The sequence below is a fragment of the Salvia miltiorrhiza genome, chromosome 8 (assembly GCF_028751815.1).
Source record: "Salvia miltiorrhiza cultivar Shanhuang (shh) chromosome 8, IMPLAD_Smil_shh, whole genome shotgun sequence".
In the NCBI taxonomy this organism is placed as follows: Eukaryota; Viridiplantae; Streptophyta; class Magnoliopsida; order Lamiales; family Lamiaceae; genus Salvia; species Salvia miltiorrhiza.
In genome coordinates, this window is record NC_080394.1 from 45,690,945 (window position 1) to 45,706,241 (window position 15,297).

Here is a 15,297-nt window from a genome sequence, read left to right on the forward strand (position 1 = left end):
ATCTCTACACTTGGTAAACTTTGGTAATTAGTCACATGCTTGGAAAATTAAAATAAAGTGTGAGAAGGGTGATTAAATATTAATCACAATAATTATGGAAATGTCACTCATTAATAAATATCATAACATAATTATCCATGTGACCAAAATAAAATAATTATAGCACTAATACTAGTGCACTCACTCAATTGTAATATTCCTCTTCGTAGGAAAAAAAAATAATTAAAAAAATATATGCTTGGAAAAATTTCCATAAACCGGCATCATTCGATTTCACGGTAAAAATAAACTGCACTTGCTTTGGAAACTTAATTAAAATTCCAAGTGTTAACTTGGTCATAATGACACACGTCACAGAAATCACATAATCAATCAGTCACGTAAATTCACATATCATCACATCAAAGCAGTCGGCAAACACAACAAACTAGACGTCTCTCTGACCGACTCTTTTCATCAAGGTTCTCACTCTTTCTTTCTCGACTCTATTTCCAACTTATTATTCCTATTTTCTTAATAGTACAATCAAACTCTGATAACTCGGTATCCGGTAACTCTATTCCCGGTAGTTGGAAATAAAATAAAATCTCAGCTCAATTCAATCAGCATCTCTATCTCAACTCATTTCTCAAATCTCTTCATTCTAACTCTATCATTGGTTTATTCACTCATATCTCTATTTAAAGACAATCTGTCTTATTTGCTCATAAAAAAAAAGTCTCGTATTTCGACATCTCAGTACTCTCAATAGTGTTAAGACACTATCTCACAACATAAGGAAAAGTACGGGGTGTTACAGCACCACAGCCAAACTACTCCCAACAATACCCTCCGAGGTACCAGCAACAAGGGAACTTTCAGCGCACTCAACAATTCCAGAATGCACAGCAGATGCCACCGCAAAAACAATCTCTAGAGGAGACATTGCAGACTTTTATGGAGGTTAGCAAGCAGAGCATGGAGTCTCAGGCTGCCACCATCAAACGCCTCGAGACAACTGTGGGGCAGCTATCGGGAACTTTGAACCAATTGCAGCAGCAACAGTCTGGGAAAACAAATCAGGCGCTAGATCTGGCGAGGATGCCAGAGCAGACTAGGAGACCAGCTCTGGCGAGGATGCCAGAGCAGAGTAGGATGTCAGCTCTGACTTGGCAGCCAGAGCAGAGAAGTTCCCCAGAACAGAGATGGGCGCCAGAGCAGAGGAGAAGGGCGCCAGACCAGAGAAGAGTGCCAAAGTTGATAAGGCCAGAGCAGAAACTTCACAAATCCACTACGCCATATCAACCACCGAATCCCAGCCCAGCTCTGCCACCATCAAGTTTTGATCCAACCCAACCATTACCAAAGCAAGAAGATCCAGGGAGTTTCATTATTGGTATTGGTTTGGGTCGAGCTGCAGAGCTCTCGGGCATGTTAGACTTGTGTGCGGCAATCAACTTGATGCCGTTTGCTATATTTCCGAAATTGGGTAGGAAGGAAGAGGAGCTTAAATGCACAAATACGAGACTTCAGCTAGCTGATGGAGCAATTAGCAGCACGCATGGACTTTTAGAGAATGTTGAAGTCACGGTAAGAGGAATTAACGTGCTGGAAAATTTTGTGGTGCTTGAAGCAGGGCAAGGTATTACCGGAGAGAATGTGCACCTTGTCCTACTTGGCCGGCCTTTTATGGCTACTACCCAGATGCGCATTGATGTAGGTTCTGGAACCTTGAGTATGGCCGGGTCAGGTAGATCGGTAACGTTATCTATTTTTTATAGAAGCCTATTATTTCTAACTCTTCTATGCATATCTGTTCTCTTGTTGAGATTTCTGACCATGAGGAAGAAGTGGAAATTTTCAGAGCTAATAGTCTTTAGCCAGCTCTGCCCGTTCCGCCAGCTCTGACGTTGGACGCCTGAGCAAAAATTCTTTCGCTAGCTCTGACCATTCCGCCAGCTCTGTCCACGATTCTAGCTCTGACGTTGGAAGCCAGAGCAGACACTTTTTCGCCAGCTCTGATCAGTCCGCCAGCTCTGAAGAGCACTTGCCAGAATTTTACAGAGGGAGAAAATGATGAGTACCAGCCCGGAAGAGGCTGAACTTATACAGGATTTTCTTGACAATCTGCAAGATGAGGAGGCCATTGAAGATCAGTTTTTGAACAAGTTGCACATCGACGTAAATGCAGATCAAGAAGTTCCGACTCCCATAGAAGAGGGAACAGCTGAAGAAGAACGTGCTGATGTGCTGAAATGCAATGATGATAATGTGAAAAGAGTGCAAAGTGCACTGCCGTTGGAGAAGAAGAAAGAGGAGATCTCTCGACCTAGCTCTTGGTTCGAGAGAATGATGAATGTGATGAGCACTGCTTGCTCATTAAGAGGACCCGCAGCTAAAATGGAGGAGGATGTGCTTTCAAAAGGATTAATTTAGCTGACTTTTCATAGTGATTTTGGTTAAGGGGTTTCTCTACGTCGGGCTGGCGACTTTAAAACTAGCGCTTGGTGGGAGGCAACCCACTGTTGGTTTGTTTTAGTTTTGTTTTTCTTGTTCTTTGTTTTTCATTTTTCTTTGTGTTTTCTTTGTCTTTGGTTACTTGTGCGGATGCTTTGATTTTTGGGTGTTAATGTCTTTGTTTCCAGCGCTGTGATTTCTACTCTGACTTTGCCGCCAGCGCTGCACTTTTACTCTGACTCTGTCGTCCAGATCCAGAGCAGAAATTCTACTCTGAAAATGCCAGCACTGAAAAAGGCCAGCTCTGAACTGGCCAGGTTTGAAATTCCACTCTGCAGAAGACAGCGCTGACATTTCCTACTCTGCCACAGACCGCAAACCTACTTTTCGCCGCCTCCCATAGTGCTTCAGTTTTTCATTGCCGATAATCAGTGATGTCTTCTAACTCTTTTTATTCTGTGCCCTGAGGACATGGTATGCTTTAAGTGTGGGGGGGGGTGTCTTGTTTTGTTGCATGTTTTCATTTGGGCGATTAATCTCACTATTCTTAGCTTACTCTTGGAAACTTGCTAATTTTTATGAATTTGTGGAAGAGAAGATGGTTTTCGATATGAATTTTCGGGTTTGTGTTTGAATGGTGGTTATTCTTGTTTTACTTTTGATATATATTTCTTGTTTGTGCAAAGAATTATGAGTTTTCTTGCAACACGATTGTAAGTAAGTAAAACGTGATTTGTCTGGTAAATGCTAGAAGGAGTGTTGTCATTGTGATTGCCTACGATCGTATCCTTATCTGTGAAATGTGAAAATGCTGGACGAATTGCCAGTTCTGAAAATGCCAGCTCTGAAACATCTGGCCAACTCTGAAACGTGACAGCTCTGAGTCTCTGCTCCTCTAGTCTAACTATGAGCATGGAAAACCACATGAAAAGACTTTGGATTACATCCAAATGGTTTTTATTTCATGAATTATGGCTAAACTGTCGAAAAACATAAGCACACAAAGTGTGAAAAATGGTGATATTGATTATAAAGGCGATCACATTAGGGAATTCACTTCTAGCGGAGAATTTGACGAAGCTGTCGTTTGAGCTTCGCGCAAATAAAATATCCTGTGCCCACAACTAGACTAGCTAGTGGTAAGTCCAGAGTCGAATCCACAGGGAACTGAGCAGTAACTCCTCCTGCAAGGGTATCACTAAAAAGGGTTTGGATTCTGACGGGTTCTGACCACAACGTGCTTATGGGCAGAACGGGGTTTCCAACTAAAACTAAAATAACAAAGGTAACTTAATCAAATAACAAAACAATCCTGACTTGGGTTCGAATCACTAAAAATGAACTAGGCACTCGATCATCGGTGCAAAGATAAATTACTTTACTCGCATACCAGTGGTTATAGGCATAAGAATTGTTGCGCCCCTATTGTCACTCGTCACGCACGCAAAAACCCCTCGCCCAATCTATCCTTCAGTTTATGATCCCTTAGAAGTTATCGCTAATGGAAACCAACTACCCTGGACAACATCCACGTCCAGTTAAGTGTTCATGCTTAGATCATCTCACCCAAGTCAGAATATAAAAATTAGCTAGACATAAATGAATTAACAAAAGCAAAAGACATAAAGAAAAACAAACTGAAAATACTTAGATAAATAGAGGAGTTCTTACGGCCAAAAGTGCCGCGTTGAACATAAGCAAATAACTAAGAACTACGCCCACAGTCTGGGCAAGCTTGTACTTAAGAACTGGTAAAAGTAAATGTGCAGCAGCCGGTTTTTCAACACCCCTGGCTTCGGCTGAATCTCGGGTATATATAGGCGCGACTAGGGCAACGGAAGGCCCAGCCCATGTTGTTGCGGCCGGATCCATGCAAGGCATGGAGATGGTATCCACTTTCAGACCTAGTATCTAGAACATTTCTTTCCTTTTGGATAAGGCAATGGTTTAGCCTTATCTGTCTCTTCTTAGATGCTGCCGCCTTCGGCCCATATCAAGCCCCTACACCACAATCATACATCTCCTGTTTGTTGCGCTGCTCCCTTCCTTCTCTACTGTAATACCCGGGCTTCCGATGCCATGTTTAAGTGCTTAAGTTTGAGTATTTTGGGATTTGATCCCTTGTTTGATTTACTTTGTGTAATGATGTGATGTGTTATATGAAGTTTCTAGTTATTTTGATGAAGAGATGTTGAGATATTCTTTTAATGATGTGGGATTTTATATCCGTAATTGAGTTCGAGTGTTTGAATAATTAGAAATAATTATTTGAATGAGAACGATGAACTCGGAATTGAAATCTGAGTCTGTTTAAACGTTTTTGAAATTTTAGACTTTTTGACGATGAATAGTAAATACTGTTATTTCGCCTTTTTGTCGGCTTTCAAAAATCTTACGTGCACTTCAGTCGAGAAATATTCTTAGTTTTTCGATACGAGTCCAACAACGAAAGTTTTTATTTTTGGACGACGAGTGAATAGTAAACTGGAATTTCTCGATAAATGAACCGAGCTCGTTTATCAGAATTTCGAGAACGAGCTTATGTTTTCTATATTTATATGGAATTACGAGTGTGATGAAAGTGAGTGGGAGTCGAGGTGGCGAGTAACGAAGAGTACGAGTAGTTAGTCGTTAAAACGAGATATTTAACGACTAAGTGGGATTAATATCCTAAATATCTAGGACTACCCTACCATCAACCACCCCCCCAACCGCCCAAAAGCTCCCCCCCCCTCTCTCTAAAAGGCAGCTGTGGGTCAGCCCCCACAGCCATCACACACGCACAAACACCAAGAACACACACTTTCTTTCATTTAAGGTTGTTCGAGCTTTTAAGCTCCGATTCGAGCATCGAGACGAGCGCCGATCATCTTTTCGATCACACATCTACGTAGGTAACATCTCTACCTACATTTTGACGGTTTTCTTTTCGATTTTCGTCATCGTCGAAAAACGTCGATTCTCGACTTTATTTTGAAACGACGACGGATCGTCGTGAGTTTTTAGTATGTTGTTCTTGGGTAGATGTTGAGCATGTTTAATGAAGGAGTTAAGGATGGTTCGAACCCTAGCCATGGAACCCATGAGGGCAGCCGTCCGTGTTCTTCGTCATCACTTATTCTTCGATTTTTGTTAATCGATGTAACTTGTGTTTGTGTTTTAGGAGCATGCTAGGTTTGTTCTTTGTTAATATTGTTTTTACCAAGCATGATAATTGTAGGTTGTAGAGAGGGTTGTACTATGCGTGAACTTAGAAATGCATGTTAAGGTTTTCTTGAGTTTTGTGTTCTAAGTTGTAAGTTGAGCATGATAGGTTAAGTTTAAAGTTTTGAGGAGTGTTAGATTGAGAGAGAAGCATGAGAACCTTTCGTTTGTTGAGCATGAGTGGTGAGTTTTGAACTTTTAGAGTTGGTGCGTGAATTCCAGCTCTGCCGAGCTAGTCAGCTCTGGCGGCGGAATCCAGCTCTGACGAGTGGATTCAGCTCTGCCGGGCGAGTCAGCTCTGGCAGTTGAAGTGCTGTTGAGTTCAGCTCTGACTATTGAAGTTTAGCTCTGTCGGGTTAAGTCAGCTCTGGCTGTTGAGTCAGCTCTGGCAAGTCAGCTCTGGCCTTGAAAGTCAGCTCTGGCGAGTCGAGCTCTGGATGTTGAGTCAGCTCTGGCAAGTCAGCTTTGGCGAGTCGAGCTCTGAATGTTGAGTCAGCTCTGGCTGTTGAAGTCAGCTCTGGCGAGTCAGCTCTGGATGTTGAGTCAGCTCTGGCAAGTCAGCTCTGGCGAGTCAGCACTGGATGTTGAGTTAGCTCTGGGAAGTCAGCTCTAGCTACCAAAGTCAGCTCTCGCGAAGTTAGCTCTGGAAAGTCAGCTCTGGCCGACCAAAGTCAGCTCTGTCGAGTTAGCTCTGAAAGTCAACTCTGGCTGACCAAAGTCAGCACTGCCGAGTCAGCTCTGCAGAGTGAGATTCAGCCCTGCCGAGTTAGCACTGCCGTGAGGTCAGCTCTGGCTACCAAGTCAGCGCTGGCAGGGCAGTTGAGTTAGTTTTATTTTTCCTAAGTGAGTTTAATTAGTGAGTTTCTGTTATGATGATCCTTCTTCTTATCGATTCTTCATAACAATGAAGGTTCGTTTAGGAAGTGACGACTCGAGAGAGAGAGTGACGTTACCTGTTTGCAGAGACGCAACGAGGTGGGCTTTTCTACGCTAAAATCAAGATGTTTATGCGTTTTATATATGATGTATGATGTAAGATGTATGATGTATTAATGTATGATGTATTGGTGTATGATGTATGATGTATGACTAAATGGATGTTAAATGCATTGATGTTTTATTTTCCTTTCAAAGCATGATCTGAAAATATATTTTGAAGTTATTGTATTGCCAAATATTTGAGATTTTAGTATGTTATCTATCTGTCTGAGTATAATGATATCGGTTCTACGCGAGGTAGAATTAGTGTACACAGTGATCGTGAGTCAGCTCCCAGGTTGGCCGATTGCAGTGCTGCAGAGGGAGGCCTCCCTCTCAGTGCATGAGTTAACAGATATGGTACTTACTTGAAAACATAGACTGGCCAGTCAACTTTGAGAAATGAAGATGAATTTAGCAAACATAAGGCTTTAGATAAATCCCTTATGCTTTGTTTAAAGTATGGCAATGACAATGTATAGCTTTATAAAGCATGAGATGTGATGTTTTGACATGTGTTCTGTTTACCTCATTTTTGGGTAGTATTTGCGAGTTTTCTGCTATGCATTCGAGCGTGTTTCTTATCGTTTTGCTCTATTTTTAACGTGCTCGATGACTATTTGGGTGTTCTACTGTCGTGCGCAGGATTCGGGAGTTGTTGAGCATTTTTGGCATCGTTTCGAGCAATTTTTGGAAGCAAGCTCACGGCCGCCGCCGTGTCACGGCGGCCGCCATCAAGACGCCGGCCGCGGCCCCACGGCTGCGTGCCGTGCAAATCTGGGAGAAATCAGCGAAGGCAGGCCACGGTGGCGCCGTCCCACGGCAGCCGCCGTCCACGGTGTTGGACCTTTGAATTCGCCGCTCTGGAGGGCTTCGAATTCTCTGCTCGGGGCGACTTCCCTACTCGAAGCGATTCCTCTGGTAGCGGGGAGCGATTCCTCTGGCAGCGGGGAGACTTCCCTGCTCGCCGCGATTCCTCTGCTCGGGGAGACTTCCCTGCTCGCCGCGATTCCTCTGGTCAGGAGAGTCGCGATTCCTCTGGCGCCTCCGACTCCGCTGGACTGGACTCGGCTCCACTCGACCCCGCTGGCCTTGATCCCACTGGCGTCGATCCCGCTGGAGTTGATCCCGCCGTCCCTGTGTAATTTTGGCAGTAACGTTTCTTCCATTTAAAAGCCCATTTTTAGGGTTTTTCACCACACTCTCGATCCCAGCAGCCTCTAGGGCGATTTCCACTATTTTCCTTTAGTTTTTAGAGATTCAAAACATCAACATTCGCTCTCGGATTCATTGGATTACTGTTGATTACACTCTTCATTTCCGTTGGATTAGTATTACTTGGATCGCTACGTTTTGTAAGAACTCATTTGTTTATCTTAGTTAAGTTGAATCCTTAGGTTTATTTGAATCCTTTGGTTTATGCTTTTGATGAATGTGATGATTTGAAGTTACTTTCGTTGAATCTTGATAATTTACGTGATTCGTTAGTTCGTCATTTTTTGCCTACGTATTTCTCTTGTTTGAGTATGCTTAGGAATCTCTCTTATGGTGATTTAAGCTTTCTTGAAAACTGAATTTGATGCTTGATTTAGTTTCTTGCCTAGGTAGTAATTAATCGTTAATGTTCATGAGTTTATGATCGTTTGGTTTAGAGTACTAGATTAAAACCATAGTTGATAGCCTTAATGTTCAATCTCTATGATCTTAGTTATTACATGTTTACTGCATTAGTTAATGTTTATTGCTTCCTTCCGTTTATGTTGTGGTCATTAGAGTGCGAGATAGTGCCAGATCCAACTACCCGATTAGAGTGTTTAGGTTTCCTTTCCGTTTCGTGTGAGTAATACAATTAAAGCCCTGCTAAGCCTTCCGTGTGAGACGACTTGAGTCACCTTACCGCCCTAGGACGACCTCGTATAAATTCGAGTCCATCCGCTAGGTGTTTTTGGATAAGTCAAATTTTGGCGCCATTGCCGGGGAAGGCTTTAGGCATTTGATTGTGTTGCATTTGTTTTCAGTATTTATTTTTTTCTTTCTTTTAACTCGGTTATTTTCTCCCTCCGATGCGTTTGATTTCTTTGTTCGTGTTGTGTATGGAAGGACGCAGAAGCTTGAAGAGAAAGCTTGCACCTTACTACGACAACAATCACCGACCTCGTAAGGTCCTTTTAAGCCTGGAGGAGGAGTCCGAGTCCAGTTCGAGAAACCTTGTGGAATCACAGTCTCGAGAGGAAGACTGTGAAGAGAGAATCGCTTCCAACCCCATTCTGGAAGCCGTTGAGGATACACTGTCAGTGCATTCTGAAGGAGAAGAAGAAGCTCGGCCTAATCCTGACCAAGAAGCCATGGCGGAGCAGAATGTACAGTACATGGGAGATTTCTTCAGGCCGGTCATTGGGAACACTAGCACTTCGGCGATAGTGCTTCCCACAGCAGTCCGGAATTACAACCTGAAGCCCAACGATTCAAACCTGCTGCCGCTCTTTCATGGGATGCCAAGTGAGGACGCCTTACAGTTCATCCGTGACTTTTGCTCTCAAGTGAAAACCTTCCCACTATTGGGATTCACCAAGGATCAGTTGAGACTCAAGTGCTTACCTTATGCACTCAAGGACCGAGCCTAGGACGTGGTTACTGTCCCTTCCACCGAACTCCATCACCACATGGGGAGAGGCATGTGAGAAGTTCATGCTCAAGTACTATCCTAGTCACAAGACACAGGAGATTAGGAGCCAGATAATGAGCTTCATGCAAGAAGCTGATGAGCCTCTCCACGAGGCTTGGGAGAGATTCCAAGAGCTCCTCCGCCAGTGCCCACAGCATCAGTTAGCACCCGTCATGTTGATGCAGTTCTTCTATGACGGATTGATTCAGACGGCACAGTTTATGGTGGACAGTACCGTAGGGGGCAACATTGCCCGAAAGACAGCCAATGAGCTCAAAGAGATCTTCGACACACTTGCCGCGAGTTCTCAACAAAAGTCGGTAAGAGGAAGGAGGGTCGAAGTGAATGCAGTAGCTCTAAACAATGACCTTCAGAAGCAAGTAGCGGACCTGATGAGACAAGTACAACACCTCACGATGAACCAGGTGGAAGCTCCACCCGTTCGCGCACCATCAGCAGAGGGTTGTGGCATATGTGGCGAATTTGGCCATGGAATTAACGCGTGCCATCGAATGGGCGAATTCCCACCTAAAGGACAAGCAGAGGTCTATGCTGCTCAGGGCTATCCGGGGAGGCCTCAATTTGAATAGAGGCCCAGCTTTAATCAAGGGCAACAAAGCTCCAACTCGGGTTGGAGAAATGAGCAGAATTCAGGATGGAGGAACCAAGCTCCTGGCCAAGGGTCGGGATCAAACCAAGGCAATCAGTTCCCCCGACCTTCACAGCAAATGGGGTATCAGAACCAGCAGCAGTTCTACCCATCTCAACAACAGTCCTCATTCCCTCAGCAGCAGCATTACCCTCAACCATATCAGCAACAGCAACCCCCGCAACAACTCTACCCACCTCAGCAGCACCAACCTCCAGGCCCCTTATTTGAAGATCAGATGCAAGCTTTCATGAAAGCTAGCAAACAGGCGATGGAGGATCAGAGTGCTACCATCAAGCGCCTCGAGACTACAGTTGGGCAACTAACATGAGCCTTGAATTAGTTGCAGCAAGAACAGTCCAACTGGGAAGTTCCCAAACCAGGACCAACAGCCGCATCAAGCTCATGCCGTGGCGGTAATCAAGGAAAATGCCCCAATACCCACGGAGAAATGGAGAAGCAAAACCGTGCAAGCAATCAAGGCTACCCAATGCTCCAGTGAGCCACTGCCACCTGTCACTGTTGCACCAGACCAACCACCACCCAAGCAAGGAGATCCAGGTAGCTTTATTTTTGATATTAGCTTAGGTGGGGTTGAAAAGGTTTTGGGAATGCTTGATTTGGGCGCGGCAATCAATTTGATGCCGCTTGATATTTTTGAGAAATTGGGAAACAAAGAGCTGAAATGCACGAATATTAAGATAGAGCTAGCTGACGGCTCCATTAGCAGCCCACGAGGCCTTGTTGAGGATGTTGAGGTGGTCGTGAGGGGGATTAGAGTCTTGGCTGATTTTGTAGACCTGGATGTGGGAAAAGGGATTAGAAGCGAGAATGGGCATCTCGTGCTACTTGGCCGACCCTTTATGGCTACCACCCATACTCGCATCGATGTGGGTACGAGAACTGTAAGTATGGTAGGGGCAGGTAGAGCGGTAACATTCTCTATTTTTGATAAAAAAACCTACTACCCCCACTCCCTTAATTCAAATCTGCTCTTATGTTGAAACATTTGATGCTTTGGATGAGGATTGTATTGTGCAGGACTTCCTTAATAAGCTACAGGAAGAGGACGAGATCGTGGAAGAATTTCTTGCTAACTTGCAAGATGAAAGTGAGGTTGAGAGAGAATTCCTGGATAAGCTAGAAGAGGAAGATGATAAAGAGCAAGGCTTTCTGTGTGCCTTGCTACTGGAAGAGAAGCTAGATGAGGTTGGGTCACTCAATTTCGTTGGATGTGTGGATAGAGGGCCATCCCAGGATATGAGCATGGAGGACTCATTTGGAGGACCCGCAGCTGCAATTCAAGAAGATGTGTTTACAAGGGCGCTAAGGCAGCTGGAGCTCCAATCGGATTTTGGTTAAGGGGTTCTCTTAGTCGGGCTGGAGACTTAAAATCTAGGGCTGCATGGGAGGCAACCTATGTTTTCTTGCTTTTTCTTGTTTCGTTTTTATTTCGTTTCGTTTGTGTTGTGTTTTGTTGCTTTTGTTGTTTGGTGCAGGTTGTTGCGTTGGAGACTACTTGTTCTTTGGATGAGAGAGAGGCAGACATCGTGGGACATTACAGACTCACCACTGGATCGATATTTAGGGAAGTTTCCTCTTTCACCCCTCTTTTTGTTTGCATTGAGGACAGTGCCAGAGTTTAAGTGTGGGTGGGGGTGTTTGTTGGTAGTTGTGAATCTTGTGGGTGTCTTCTTGCTGTGATCTTGGGCTTTCTACTGTGGGTGTCTTCTTGCTGTGATCTTGGGCTTTCTTGTGTGGGGCGAATGGTCCCCTTATCTTGGATTCTTGTTGTTTTTAAGTGCACCTCGCATGTTGATGGTGGTTCACTAGCGATTCTGGTTGGTGTTTCGAGTGGTTTGTTGTCCTTGTCTTTTGTGATTGAATTGTTCCCAATTTGGTGTAATTAGTTTAATGTTTGAATGCAACACCCTGATGAGCAACTCTTGATGTGATTTGTCCAATAGAGGCTAGGGGGAATGTTTTCAGTCCAATATCCTAATATCTTTCTCTGTGTTGAAATTTATGGTTGGTTGTTGAGTTTTTGATAGCTCTGGGTCTCTGTTCCTCTAATGGCATCATTATGAGCATGGGAAACCACGCGAGAATACTTTGGATCACCTCCAAAAGTGTCAATCTCGTGAATTACGGCCCATCTATTAAGAGCGAAAATAACTTGACCCAAAAAAAAAGAAGTGAAATGTGAAAAAATGAAAGAATGTGAAAAAGGATGAGATGTGATTATAAAGGGAATTGCATTAGGAAATTCACCCCTAGCGGAGAATCGGGTCTGATCGGATTGAGTTGTATCACTTTGTTGTTGCATTTTTAAACCTTAACTTTGAACACCTGATTGGGGACATTGATATCTTGAAGGACTTAGTTTGGTTGGTGTTTTGCTTGGTGAGAAGAATCGCTTGTAGATTTTCTGTTGATGTTGTGATTGTTGCTTGAGGACAAGCAAGGATTTAAGTGTGGGGGGTTGTTTACCTCATTTTTGGGTAGTATTTGCGAGTTTTCTGCTATGCATTCGAGCGTGTTTCTTATCGTTTTGCTCTATTTTTCACGTGCTCGATGACTATTTGGGTGTTCTACTATCGTGCGTAGGATTCGGGAGTTGTTGAGCGTTTTTGGCATCGTTTCGAGAAATTTTTGGAAGCAAGCTCACGGCCGCCGCCGTGTCACGGCGGCCGCCGTCAAGAAGCCGGCCGCGGCCCCACGGCGTGCGCCGTGCAAATCTGGGAGAAATCAGCGAAGGCAGGCCACGGCGGCGTCGTCCCATGGCGGCCGCAGTCCACGGTGTTGGACCTTTAAATTCGCCGCTCTGGAGGGCTTCGAATTCTCTGCTCGGGGCGACTTCCCTGCTTGAAGCGATTCCTCTGGCAGCGGGGAAACTTCCCTGCTCGCCGCGATTTCTTTGCTCGGGGAGACTTCCCTGCTCGCCGCGATTCCTCTGCTCGGGGAGACTTCCCTGCTCGCCGCGATTCCTCTGGTCAGGAGAGCCGCGATTCCTTTGGCACCTCCGACTCCGCTGGACTGGACTCGGCTCCACTCGGCCCCGCTGGAATGGAGGACTCGGCCCCGCTGGCCTTGATCCCGCTGGCATCGATCCCGCTGGAGTTGATCCCGCCGTCCCTGTGTAATTTCGGCAGTTACGTTTCTTCCATTTAAAAGCCCATTTTTAGGGTTTTTCACCACACTCTCGATCCTAGCAGCCTCTAGGGCGATTTCCACTATTTTCCTTTGGTTTTTAGAGATTCAAAACATCAACATTCGCTCTCGGATTCATTGGATTACTGTTGATTACACTCTTCATTTCCATTGGATTAGTATTACTTGGATCGCTACGTTTTGTAAGAACTCATTTGTTTCTCTTAGTTAATTTGAATCCTTTAGTTTATTTGAATCCTTTGGTTTATGCTTTTGATGAATGTGATGATTTGAAGTTACTTTCGTTGAATCTTGATAATTTACGTGATTCGTTAGTTCGTCATTGTTTGCCTACGTATTTCTCTTGTTTGAGTATGCTTAGTAATCTCTCTTATGGTGATTTAAGCTTTCTTGAAAACTGAATTTGATGCTTGATTTAGTTTCTTGCCTAGGTAGTAATTAATCGTTGATGTTCATGAGTTTATGATCGTTTGGTTTAGAGTACTAGATTAAAACCCTAGTTGATAGCCTTAATGTTCAATCTCTATGATCTTAGTTATTACATGTCTACTGCATTAGTTAATGTTTATTGCTTCCTTCCGTTTATGTTGTGGTGATTAGAGTGCGAGATAGTGCCAGATCCAACTACCCGATTAGAGTGTTTAGGTTTCCTTTTCGTTTCGTGTGAGTAATACAATTTAAGTCCTGCTAAGCCTTCCGTGTGAGACGACTTGAGCCACCTTACCGCCCTAGGACGACCTCGTATAAATTCGAGTCCATCCGCTAGGTGTTTTTGGATGAGTCAAATTTTGGCGTCGTTGCCGGGGAAGGCTTTAGGCATTTGATTGTGTTGCATTTGTTTTCAGTGTTTATTTTTTTCTTTCTTTTAACTCGGTTATTTTCTCCCTCCGATGCGTTTGATTTGTTTGTTCGTGTTGTGTATGCAAGGACACAGAAGCTTGAAGAGAAAGCTTGCACCTTACTACAACAACATTCACCGACCTCGTGAGGTCGTTTTAACCCTGGAGGAGGAGTCCGAGTCCAGTTCGAGAAACCTTGTGGAATCACAGTCTCGAGAGGAAGACTGTGAAGAGAGAATCGCTTCCAACCCCATTCTGGAAGCCGTTGAGGATACACTGTCAGTGCATTCTGAAGGAGAAGAAGAAGCTCGGCCTAATCCTGACCAAGAAGCCATGGCGGAGCAGAATGTACAGTACATGGGAGATTTCTCCAGGCCGGTCATTGGGAACACTAGCACTTCGGCGATAGTGCTTCCCACAGCAGTCCGGAATTGCAATCTGAAGCCCAACGATTCAAACCTGCTGCCGCTCTTTCATGGGATGCCAAGTGAGGACGCCTTACAGTTCATCCGTGACTTTTGCTCTCAAGTGAAAACCTTCCCACTGTTGGGACTCACCGAGGATCAGTTGAGACTCAAGTGCTTACCTTATGCACTCAAGGACAGAGCTAGGACGTGGTTACTGTCCCTGCCGCCGAACTCCATCACCACATGGGAAGAGGCATGTGAGAAGTTCATGCTCAAGTACTATCCTAGTCACAAGACACAGGAGATTAGGAGCCAGATAATGAACTTCATGCAAGAAGCTGATGAGCCTCTCCACGAGGCTTGGGAGAGATTCCAATAGCTCCTCCGCCAGTGCCCACAGCATCAGTTAGCACCCATCATGTTGATGCAGTTCTTCTATGACGGATTGATTCAGACGGCACAGTTTATGGTGGATAGTACCGCAGGGGGCAACATTGCCCGAAAGACAGCCAATGAGCTCAAAGAGATCTTCGACAAACTTGCCGCGAGTTCTCAACAAAAGTCGGTAAGAGGAAGGAAAGCGAATGCAGTAGCTCCAAACAATGAGCTTCAGAAGCAGGTAGCGGACCTGATGAGGCAAGTATAACACCTCACGATGAACCAGGTGGAGGTTCCACCCGTTCACGCACCATCCGCAGAAGGTTGTGGCATATGTGGCGAATTTGGCCATGGAATTAATGCGTGCCATCGAATGGGCGAATTCCCACCTGAAGGACAAGCAGAGGTCTATGCTGCTCAGGGCTATCCAGGGAGGCCTCAATTTGAACAGAGGCCCAGCTTTAATCAAGGGCAACAAAGCTCCAACTCGGGTTGGAGAAATGAGCAGAATTCAGGATGGAGGGGTCGGGATCAAACCAAGGCAATCAGTTCCCCCGACCTTCACAGCAA

The 15,297-nt window shown here is 44.7% G+C and overlaps 2 non-coding genes across 2 annotated transcripts; both read right to left on the reverse strand.

Annotated features, from left to right (window-relative positions):
- Positions 1-9,340: 9,340 nt before the first annotated feature.
- LOC131002110 (small nucleolar RNA R71) lies at positions 9,341-9,446 on the reverse strand. Its single transcript, XR_009094186.1, has one exon. It is a non-coding gene; the product is annotated as a small nucleolar RNA R71 (small nucleolar RNA).
- Positions 9,447-14,651: 5,205 nt separating this feature from the next.
- LOC131002060 (small nucleolar RNA R71) lies at positions 14,652-14,757 on the reverse strand. Its single transcript, XR_009094141.1, has one exon. It is a non-coding gene; the product is annotated as a small nucleolar RNA R71 (small nucleolar RNA).
- Between the last annotated feature and the right edge of the window lie 540 nt (positions 14,758-15,297).